Below are 11,434 nucleotides of genomic sequence, written 5' to 3' on the forward strand. Positions count from 1 at the left end.
CTACACAGTTTTTTCACAGTGTGAATACCAGCTTGGGAACAGTAGCATCATCTTTATTGTTTCAGTGCTACAGGTCTGGCACCACTAAACAAGCTGGTGAGCCCACTAGCTGACGTAGGCAAACTCTAAAAGAGGGTAAGTGGTACAAAACTGTCAAAAACAGCACTGCAGACCCTCTGGTTTAGGATATGCAGGTTCATCACATAGGCACATATTCTGACGTTTAGAAGCACTTCTGCATAAAGAAAAGACAAAATGTTTTAGGAAAATCCCATTTCTAGCCACAAGTTATCCTGTGCAGACACTAATACCTCTGAAGCAATTAGGCTAAGATAGACCCTTGCCCAGGCCCCATGGCCAGAAATTTCCCTTCAGAGGCACTGTCCCGATGAGAGCTCAGGTCCAAAAAAGGCATGCCAGGAGTCTCATAGGAAAGCATTATATTTTCTGTACATGGTGAGAAATGCCTAGAAAAGCTAGTGAAGGCCAGCAGAGCCAGATCATCCTCAATGGCTTTGATGAAAAGTAGCTCTGCTGTAAGAGGGTCTATTCTTTCACACAACCCTCACACCTCAGACATGCTCTTCCTTCCCCCTGCATCTCCTCCTTCTAACCAGGCACAACTTTGTGGTTTGGTCTGGCAGCAGCACTTTCCAACAAATGTGCACACATGTTCCAAGCTTTTGAAGCCATATTGAGGGGAACTCCCATTCTCACTTGGAATGACATTATTTTTATCCCAAGGCCATCAAATATTTCATAAACTTGAAAAGCCCTATATATGAGATGTCTATTCTGTGTTCCTTGCTCTGTCTCTTTTTTTTTTTTTTTTAATTATTGTGATAAATCTGTTTTAATTTGCTTCAGGAAATGTCACTGGGTAAGCATATCAAGCAAATCCACAGAATGACAGACTATTAGACTCTTTCAGCTAAAGCCATCAGGAGATGAGTAGGCTTGTTCTTCAAACTGCTGCTAATCTTTACACAATATCAAGATTGAAGATACATTTTTTGTATTGCCATCAGTTCATCCAGCACCACATAGAGGCTGTTAAATATTTTTCAGTAATCTGGAAACAAAACACAGTATGGGTTTGGCTTGTTTGGGCCTTCTTGTTTAATTTTTTTAAAACTCAACTCACATTCAGTAGTAACTGGCAAAAGAACTAGTCATTTCTGGAAATCCCGCTCATGTGATTGCCTTTGCTGACTGCAGCCTTTGTTCTCCTGATCTGTGCTGAATGTCAGCCCATCCTGCTCATCACCAGGAAGGTATGAACTCAGGGAGGCAGAGCACAGATGGCAGCAGTGCCTGTGCTGTGTGCCCAGCCCAGCCCAGCTCTGCCTGCAGCTCTGTGCCTCCTGCACTTTGGCTCCTGGGCTGGCAGAGACCGAGTGAGCTCTGCTGCACTAATGGCTTTTCTCCCAGGGAAATCGCTGCCCAGGGCCAGCATGGCTGGGAAGCACGATGCCCCTAGGCAAGGAGGGAAAGGTGAAAGCAGGGAGATGTGCTTTAGGGGACCTTGGCTGGCACCTCTCAGTCTTTGCCATGCCCACAAGAGACCTGCCAGCCTGTCCAGGGAGTGTCTCCTCTCCACAGCCACACAACACACACGGAGCCAGCCTGTGCCCCACCAGGTGTTCTCTGTGTCACAGCAGGGCCTGAAGAGGCCCTGATTCCCCTGCACAGCACCTCTGGGCAAGAAACTCCACCTCTGAAAACAAAGATGCCCACATGCTGCTGCTTCCTGCACAGATTGTTTCTAGGCTGCATTATAGTCGTGTGACGCTGCTGCCATGTGTGTGGGTGAGCCAGGGTGATCCCTATCTCCTGGCTCATCCCTACCTGAACATTTCTGGGGTTTGTCATGTGCTCTGGTTCTTCCTGTGGCACCTTTTCCTTGCGATCTCTAGGAACAAAAGTCTAATATAGAAAACATGACATATGAAAGAGTGGAGCGTTCACTTCTGCTGCTCTGCAGAGCCATGGGGAGATGTTCAGGATCTGGCAGCAGAAGTGGAGCTGGGTGCTTTTGGCTCAGGGTGTTTGTCTTAGGGAAACAAAGGTAATGTCTGCAGAAAAATTATTACAGTCCAAAGGTTTCGTCAAGATCAATTGATTCCTAAATTTGATGAAGGACTAAAAAGATGGTCAACATGGAGAGTCTTACAGGTTTTTTAGTTGTGTTTTGCATTGGCTCGGAAAAAGATGCTGAAAAGAAAAACAGAAAACTGTAAACTTTTGAAACATAGTGTATTTTAAAATGTCTAAAAACTTCTGAGTAGCAATTCATTGAGTGCTTTAGAAAGGTTAATAATATAACCTGGAAATGCCATGGAAAAATTGAACAAATTCCAGCTTATAACACTGTGTTATGCTTAGTTGATGACCGTGATCAGTCTTCATTTATGGCAGAGCACAGTGACAGAGAATCAGCAGTATGCTGCTGTCAGTGGGAGGCTTTCTTTATCCTGAAGTTATTCAGAAGAATAGGATAAGCAGATCAGGCTCCAGCTGCATCACACTCTTGACCCTGGAAGAAATGAAGATGCTAAACTAAAGAGAACAACAAAAAAATAATGTGTTTTACAAGGACAGAAAACTGGTTAGATTTCTTAAATCCTAATTTAAATCAAAAGAAAAAAGCATCCTCCTTCTGTCTCTTGTAGATGAGGTTGGACCAGATGCCTGTGAGGCTGTTCTGGATAAATTGCTTTTCAGTTCAGACCTGCACAGGTCTCAAACAGAAAGGAGTAAATGCAAATAGTTCTGACCCACTGCATTGCCCTGAATGTCAGATGTTGTGGAGGGTGGGAAGGATCATGGGTTAGAGACCACCATGTAGGAGGTACCAGCCAACCAGCCAGCCCATTTCTACATGGATTTATGTTGTTCCTGCTGCTGCAGAGGCAGCTGGCTGGACTGCAGGAGATCCAACAAGATGGAGGCTCATTAGATGTGCAGGTCATGTTTTCAACTCAGAAGAAGAAATACCATACCAAAAAAAAAAAAAAAAAAGAGACCATCTCTGCTTTCTTGAACTCTTTACCACTCCCAATTATATCAGGCAAAATAAATTGCTGACTGTATCCCCTCCCCATCTGAATTCCTGAAGTCTGTCTATAGAGAGGAAGTGAGCAATACTTTATGGGTAAGTCCCATGGCAGACATTTTTTTGCCTTATAGCCACAGAGAGGAAATTTGAGAATACCTGGGGACAAGGTGATACTGAAAAAAAACTTCCCACAAAAAGAAGCACAAAGGTCATAGAAAAACCTCTAGTAAGCAATAAATTGCAGGAATGCACCAAGAGTGTGAATTCCAAATTTAACTGCTGCTGAAAATAGCAGAATAGCTACCTATTACAAAATTAAATATAAAGTGATGTCATTAGTGATCTGTGTACAAAATAATGCTGCAGTAACCAAGTGCAACATCTTCTTGAAACTCAAAGCATTTCCAGCTTCATGCTGAAGTCCAAATCAAATCTCTGCAGCCACTTCCAGAAACACCTGAGGGAACCAGTAGTTCTTATTGTAGTAGTAGTAGTAGTTGCTTTCAAAACAAATTTGAAAAACAGACTGAAACTTCTAGTTTTAAAAGGTATTTCTTTGGACGTCATTGCTACAGTTACCCTAGAGCAAAGCTGCCCTATACCTTAAAATTAGTTCTAAAGGAAGATCATAATGTTCCAGAGAGGTAAGTGAAGCTCACACACAGCTGCTGAACACTGAAGTAAAGCTATTCTTTACTGACTTCAAATGTCTGGTACAATAAAAATAACTAAAATATGGTATCCTTAAAAAATGTTATATTAAAAAGTACCAAACATTGTCTCTGTTATTCTGTTAACCTAAAGATGCAGAACTCATAGGAAAAAAAGGGTACATTTAAATAATTTAATTTCTTAGAACATTTCTGTCAGAACAGAAAATTCACTCTTATACATTAGATGGTACCTACTTAAAATTCTATTATTTTTGATTACTAAGTACAGAGACATATGAAACCTGTGCCAAATCCCATTTCCACTTCTTAAATCCTTGAATTAAATAAAAGATTTACCAAATGAAGACATATGACACTTAACCTTGAAATAAATATTTACAACAAACAAACCAGATTTGATTTCCTGGAGTTTAAATAGATGAAGTTAATTTTTTTCTGATTCTAAATTATTATTCACCAGATCATGGGTATTTTTTCCTTATTGTAAAAATGTCAAAGTGAATTTATTTCTTTCAGTCCCTAGGTTGTTCATATATTTCCTTTTGACAGAAAATGCAGAAATGACATGCAAGTGAAGAGGATGCTGTGAAAAACCCTGTGCAGAACTGGAATATTTGCTGAAGGTGCAGCTCAAATTGAAACACCTCAACAAGGAGACATTAACAAAATAGCAAATCTCGTAACTTCAATAATACAGATAATAGCCCAAGAAAAATGCTCCTGTATTTCATATTTGCTAAATAACTTAATGATAACCAGCACAAACCAAACCAGTTACTTGATTTACACTCTGTTGTAGTTAATTCTAGAAAACACTGGGAAAAATTTGCTCAGTGTCAGTCTCGGGAGCAACCCCAGTCAAAACCAAGTAGATGCCCAGGCAGCTCTGGCTCATAGTTTGAGTTCAGGCTAAAGCTGGGCAAAACAGTGCTTATAAATTTACCGTCTGCTGGTCACGTAGGAGGCAGCAGCCCCTGCTCCAAAACTAGCCTGCCTTTGCTAGCAGATTTCCAAACAGCATCCAGCACAGACTGGCCTAAGGGTCAGCAGTCTGCTCCCTTGAGGGGCATCCTTGCAATTCATCACACTGTATTTTGGACAGCCTTTCCTGTCTGCAAACAGTCAAGTGATTCAACCACATGTCTTGTGAGGATAAAGGGAGAAATATGCCGAAGAAAAGAGAAAGCCCCTTATGTTCAGGTCAGCCTGCAGTGTGTGGCTGCTAATCAGAAAGTAACTCTTTATGCTATGCTGTTAAGAGTCCCATAGAAAAATTCTCCTTAAACCAGAGTCTTAGTGACCAAACTCATGTTGTCTCATGTAGAAAATCAAAACTCCCAATAAAAATCAAAGAGTCTGTTCCAATTCTTGGAGCTGCACTCACTATATTACATTTATAAACTAAAATCTACATCCACTCTTATAAGAATTAGGATTAATAGGGAAATCAGACAACCCTTAAGGTACCCATTGAGTAATAAGAGTAAAACAAAATACTTATCCTTTGCAAAAATAATGGAGGTTTAAGGCAAAAATATTCACTGGTTCAGCTATAATACTCCATGTGATGGGTTTTCAGTGTTGTTTATATTAAAGGCTAACAAATTATCACCTTATAGCTGTCAGCAGATCAAGCATCAGTATAAAAGATGTGAAGTATCTAATTTGCCTTGTGGAACACCTCTGAAGGCTTTGAGCTTTTTGCTCTGTAATTAGCAGAAAAACATCCAATTTTTTGGATGTGGTTTCCAATCTCATTGAACTGGCTGACAGGGAGATTCAGCAGATGTGCTGTTTAATCATCCTTTCTTAGTATTACATTGTGTAATGTTGGCTGACTCAGCTGGGTCCCAGCTGATTTTTCCAGATTACTGGAATGGGAAAGGACATGAAAGTTTGGATACTTTTTGTTTTGTGTTTTTCTCGTTTTGTTTTGGGATTTTTTAATCTCCTCAATTTACTGTTCTTTGTGAGCATCTGGCAAAACATTGGAAGGACAAGGTCTTTGAAAAAGATGAAGGTCTGCTCCAGTCTGAATATAAGGCTTACATATCCTTGTATCTACGTAATGATTCTCTCCAGAGACTTGCAAGGAAACTAAACAAAACAAAACAGAAGTAGCTGGGAGGGGAAGAGACCTTGGGAGGTCTGTAAGACCAGCCTCCCACTCCAAGTGGGGTCAGATATGAGATCAGATGTTGTTGCTCAGGGCTTTATCCAGCTAAGGTTTGGAAATCTGCAAGGACAGGGTTGGTTTCACCTCCCTGTGCTGTACATATTGGGGGAAAAAAGCTTTTGCTTACCTCCAGCCTCACTGGCCTGGCCCAGCTTGCTCCATGCCAGGGCACAGGACTGGCCCTGGCTCCGTGGCATCACTTTGGGCTGTGTGGGGCAGGGCTGCCCTATGCAAGCTGGCTCCTTTCTCAGCCTGTCCCAAACTCTCCACACAGCAGCCCTGCCCTTGAGCAGATGGACTGGTCTGTTCTCATTTGGGGTAATCTGCAGTTAACCAGTATTTGCAATGGGTGACTTTTTTTCCTAAGTACTTGTTGTAATACAATCAAGCCTAAGGAACTTCTTCAGAAATGTGAAAGGAAATAAAAAAGAAATAAGAAAAAGAAAAGACATAAAAGAAGGCAACGCAAATCACTCCCTAAATTATGTAATTCGGGACCAACTGCCTATTGACAACTGTGGTGGTAGACGTGAAACTTTGTGTGTTTTGGACAGAACCTAAGCAAGCAATCTTGTAAAAAAAAAAAACACAAAAAAACAAACCCAGAGGACCACACCTCTGCCATATAAATACATGCATATAAACTAAAGACAGCTGGGTCATGTTGAATTTGTATATGCTGCAGCAATGGCCACAAGAATTCTGTGAATTTTGGAAATTTTCTTCCTTCTCCTAGACAAGAAAATCTGCTGCAAGATGATGTTTCTAGTTTAAACCCAACATTCTTTACAACCCTTTCTCCCAGTCGGAGGCATGTCATGAAAGGAATCATAGAAGTTACCTAGATTTTCAAAAGGGTGGAAAAGCAGACACACAGACAACTATGAGCAGAAAGCGATCACTAGAAACCTCACATCCAGTTTCTGTACAGCTGGGCTGCCTTCAGCACCAGGTCAGGTTGATGAAGGCTTTATTCAGCCTGGTTTTGAAAGCTCCCAAGGGGGAAAATTCCACTGTCTTTCTCGGCACTGCACTCCATTTCTTCACCATCCTCAAGATAAATTATTTTGCCTTTGTGTCTAGTCAGAACTTGCTTTACTGCAACTTTTTCCAGTTCCCTCTGCTGTACACTGCTAAAAAGACGATGGTTTTGTCTTCTTGATAATCCTCCTTTAGGCTTAGCAGAGATGATGGTAATCACTGCCCCTGCTCCTCTCGCTCTATTCCTGCCTGTACAGCTCTCATGCAATCTCAGAATCTGAAGGTATTCAAGGGAAAACAAAGTCCAGATAGCAATGTTCAACCTTGGCTCCAAATACCTGTCTACATTCCTGCTTAATACCATCCCTTCAGAGGGATAGAGAAAGTACTAATATGTCAAAGCAACGCTGCTCCTTGCTGTGAGCAAGGGCAGATCACACGTCCTTGATCTCCTGTGTCAGCATGCCACTGTGCATGAGAGGCAGCAGCCCTGCAAGCAGGGAGAGCTCAGTGCTGGGGCAGAGCAGGGTACATAGTTTTTGACTTCAGAAAGGGTTTGTTCCTGGGGCAGGATTGCAGCATGTGACATTTGTGAGTGCTGTATGTCTGTGTCAGCCAAACGAGGCTCAGTGACTCCAATCTTTGAGTAGCACAGAAAGGACAGAAGCACAGAAATTCACACATTTACATGCGTTTCACACAGCTTTTGTGTTTTCCTCAGTCTCAAACAGAGGCAACATCTACTGATCTTTGTCTTTGTTATCCTTCATAGTTATGGTAGGCTTAGGAGTCAGTAGCTATCTGCTGTTATTTATCAGCAGCTGAATGTCCAAGATCTCAGATGTCTTGCTTCTTCAATGTGCTATCCCTCCTATGCCATGGCCCCTGGAAACATCTCCCATCTGCCACTGTCAGCCCTGGGCATGGAATCAAATAGCTTTTTTTACAGCTTTAATCTTCCAGGTGTGAACATACACTCAGACTCCCTCATGTCTGTGTTAGGCTGTCTGCTATTAAAAAATGACTTCTCACATATGTACAAGTGGTGATCCACTTGTAGATGGTCCTTCTCCATAACTGGCTCCTGGGGTGTGTCACACAGGGCCTGATTTCTGGATCACTGGCCAACAGGGGTGGGAAGAGGCAGATCTCATGGAGAAACTTGGCACTGTGGGCATGGAATTGCTGTATTGTCACCAAGGAAATTGAAGAGATTTCCAAATCACAGATAGCTTTAAACACAAGCTTGATGTCCATCTTTCTGCTCCCTCAACAGGCAGGAGTGGGGGGCAGCTGAATGCAAGACTTTACAAGCAGAGTCAGCAATCCACTAACAAGTCAAGTTCCTGTGTGTATGTGTGTACTGCCAGCCTGGCATTTTAACTTCTCCTCTGGTAAAAATACCACCTTTCAAATCCTGCAGACTCCTTCAGGTCTGTTACTACAGGAGCTTGGTTAATGAATTCTCTATGGACTTGTAAACATTTCTGCACCTCATTACATGTGGCTTCTGGATAGATGTCTGCTTGGAGCTCCATTAACAAAGATTATCATTGTGAACCATGACTAATTCCTCCCCAAGCACTCCCATCTCTCATGATCATGTCTAGGTTTAAAAATAAATGCCAGCTGTCCCTCTTTGCTGGAGCTTGTGTAAAGTACAATGGCAGCCTGATAAGATTATTGCTGGGCTGATCACATGATTTGTGTCAGAGGTTCCAAAAGGGGCTTTATTTTGCTTTGCTGATTAGACAAGAATTTCTTGAAGCTTTACAGGAAAGAGAAAGGAACAAGCTTGCCCTTATGCTGCCATACTATCACACTGCAGCAATTAATTTTGTAAATCTGTAAAAATGGAGGTACCAAAAAGGAAACAATTATTGATTCACTTGAAACAAGACAGAAGAAGCTGTGTCTTGCTGGAATTTGCAATGGTCATTCTTAAATTAAATCTGCAGTCACTATTATCCAAACCAATTTAGAAAAGGAAAACAAAGCTTTGCCTCCCCATCTGTAATGCCACACCCTTGGACTTTATTATTTGCTGTTGTTTCTTAAAAGCTACAGAGCTGCATACAGAAGGTGAGGCCAAGCAGGTTGTACAGTGCCAGTTTAGCTCAAGTTCTCCACTGCCTGTAATTCAAGGACCGACAGCTTCGGGTAGAAGGGGTGCCCCACACTATCTGCATTTGCCCAACTAAGAGTAACTGAGTTGCTTCTTCTTCAAGTCACTGTGACCAGGCAGACTGATACCACCAGGGAATACAGTCTCTGTTTTAAAATGTCCATGAGCACACATTCCTAGTAAGCCTTGAGAAAAGCCTCTACTGCTTAAAGAAATCTTCCTATCCAGCTGACAGCTCTGAAGAGAAGTGTGAGGCTTGGCTGCATTCCTTACTGGCATTCATGAGGAGGGACACCTCCACTCCTGAAGTAGATGGTAGTGTGGCAGTATGAAATCAAGCCTGGCATCCCTTGTACTAACTTGGTAGGACCAACTTTGGGAAAGAAGGAGCTTGAACTCTAAAAGAGGAAACAAACCCAGCAAATTTGTGGTTTTGTTTTCAGGATGCAGACAACCTTTGAATGTGTTTGGTTATGCTGAAAGAACATGAAGCCATTTGGCATGGTTATAATTCATGGTTCTCCTGTGCTTGTGATAAAAAAATAGATATAATTCTCCTGCAGACCCAAGGTTGACTGATTATTTGCATCCTCTCCTCTCCTCTCCTCTCCTCTCCTCTCCTCTCCTCTCCTCTCCTCTCCTCTCCTCTCCTCTCCTCTCCTCTCCTCTCCTCTCCTCTCCTCTCCTCTCCTCTCCTCTCCTCTCCTCTCCTCTCCTCTCCTCTCCTCTCTCCTCTCTCCTCTCTCCTCTCCCTTCTTTTTTATCTTTTTGATGGCTAGTAAGAGAATAAACAGATTCCTTCTTTCTGTATTAATGCAACTCCACTACCCAAATGGTGGTCGCTAGCCACTTCCCCCTTCCTTCTGCACAGACATCAGCTCTGTTTTCTCTCCTCCTTTGCCCAATTATTCTAAGAGCAAAAGGGCAAAAGACTACGGGTAACTCAATTTTCCCAGCTTAATCAGTCTCAGAAACTTATTTTTCTTTGCTCAGAGTGCCAGACTGTACTGTACCACTGCCTTGTGGAGGTGACACTGACACTGAGGTTCAGCTGAGCAGCTATGTCTTGATATGAACTGGAAAGGAATTTCTGAGAAAAAGGATGCTATGGGCAGGGGAGGTTCAAAGTCACACCGATGTTTCTGAAATGAAATGGTGTTGTTTGCCTCATGGCATTGCAGCTCATTCCCACTCTCTGTCCCTAGCTGCGGACCCAAATCACCACACAAAAAATGAAGTGGGAAGCATTTAACTTTGTCCCATGGCATAATTCTTCCCCTGTTTCACAGAGATTTGTGCTTGTAAATTGCATTAAAACCCCTATGCAGAAGGGCAGAGTTTATTCTATTTTGAGGGACCGTGTTGTATTTCCTTTTTTTACCTAACAAAGTTTCAGGGGGAACTCCTGGGGAATTGCAAGCCGTTCAGAGAGTTCTTTTCTCACCTGCTCCTTTCTGCCTGTCCCCACAAGGGCAATCACAGGCTGCTCGGATCCTTCAGTTCCTGTGGCACACACAAATGCCTCTGACTGGTAATTGCAGTTGAGCTGAAAGATATGCACTGCTGGCAGCCACAAAAGCTCAGATTTCGAAAGTCATTACACAAAATTCGCCTCTCCCTTGCAGCCGATCGCTGGACCTGCTGGAAGGCTGTTTGCTCCTTTTCCCCCAGGGTGTTAGCCACTTCCCAGGGATGCACTGCAGGAGTCCTGAGATACATGTTGTGTCTGTACATGGACACCGGGTCAGGTACATTGTGACACAGGAAGACTAAAAGCCCAGCCATCCCTGGTGCTTGGCTGCAGTTGCATAATGCTCCCCAGTTGATCCCAAGCTGCCGCTGAATGCAGGGGCTTTGGGGAGTCACCTCCCCTCCACCCTTCCTGCCCAAGGGTCCTACAACCTCCCCACATACCTCTGGTTGCCACAGCCCATGTGCTATGCTACACTGGAGAAAACTACCCACCTGTAGCTTAGTGGTGTCCAGGAGTACTTAGCAAGCAGAAATCAAACAGCTTCTCTGACAAGACCAGCTCTGGGGGAGGGACACCCTTTTAGAAACGCTCAGAAGCTTGCTTTTTCTTGAGCGGGGGAAACCCCCAAACTTTTATTTGTTTAGACAACCACCTTCTCACTTTTATTCTGGTGATCTTAGTTACTCCCCTGCTTTTCAAACAAAGCAGTTTGAGTCACAGGATATATATGCTCTTTGGGTCTCTTTATTTTGGGTGCTGCCCAAATTTACGGATGACATGCATTAAAGATCGAATGATTTCAGGGAAGATGGGATGGTCTGGGACTTCCCTTCTCCCATATTGGATATTTTGAAGCATAAGAGCCGTAGAATAACAATGATATATGGTTTGGGAGCAATTTTTTTGCAGGTCAGTCACAAGAGCAATGCATGCACAGTGAGTCACC

The 11,434-nt window shown here is 42.9% G+C and overlaps 1 long non-coding RNA gene across 2 annotated transcripts; it reads right to left on the minus strand.

The window, feature by feature from the left end:
• Positions 1 to 2,239: 2,239 nt before the first annotated feature.
• LOC146424525 (uncharacterized) lies at positions 2,240 to 11,039 on the minus strand. 2 transcript variants are annotated; one of them, XR_014846893.1, is made up of 3 exons: positions 10,980 to 11,039; positions 10,459 to 10,517; positions 2,240 to 2,536 (listed from the first exon to the last, which is right to left on the minus strand). It is a non-coding gene; the product is annotated as an uncharacterized LOC146424525 (long non-coding RNA). The 2 variants fall into 2 exon arrangements; XR_014846894.1 differs by lacking the exon at positions 2,240 to 2,536 and adding an exon at positions 9,169 to 9,412.
• Positions 11,040 to 11,434: the final 395 nt, after the last annotated feature.

This window comes from Lichenostomus cassidix, chromosome Z (assembly GCF_008360975.1).
Source record: "Lichenostomus cassidix isolate B80296 chromosome Z, HeHo_3.0, whole genome shotgun sequence".
NCBI classification, from domain to species: domain Eukaryota; kingdom Metazoa; phylum Chordata; class Aves; order Passeriformes; family Meliphagidae; genus Lichenostomus; species Lichenostomus cassidix.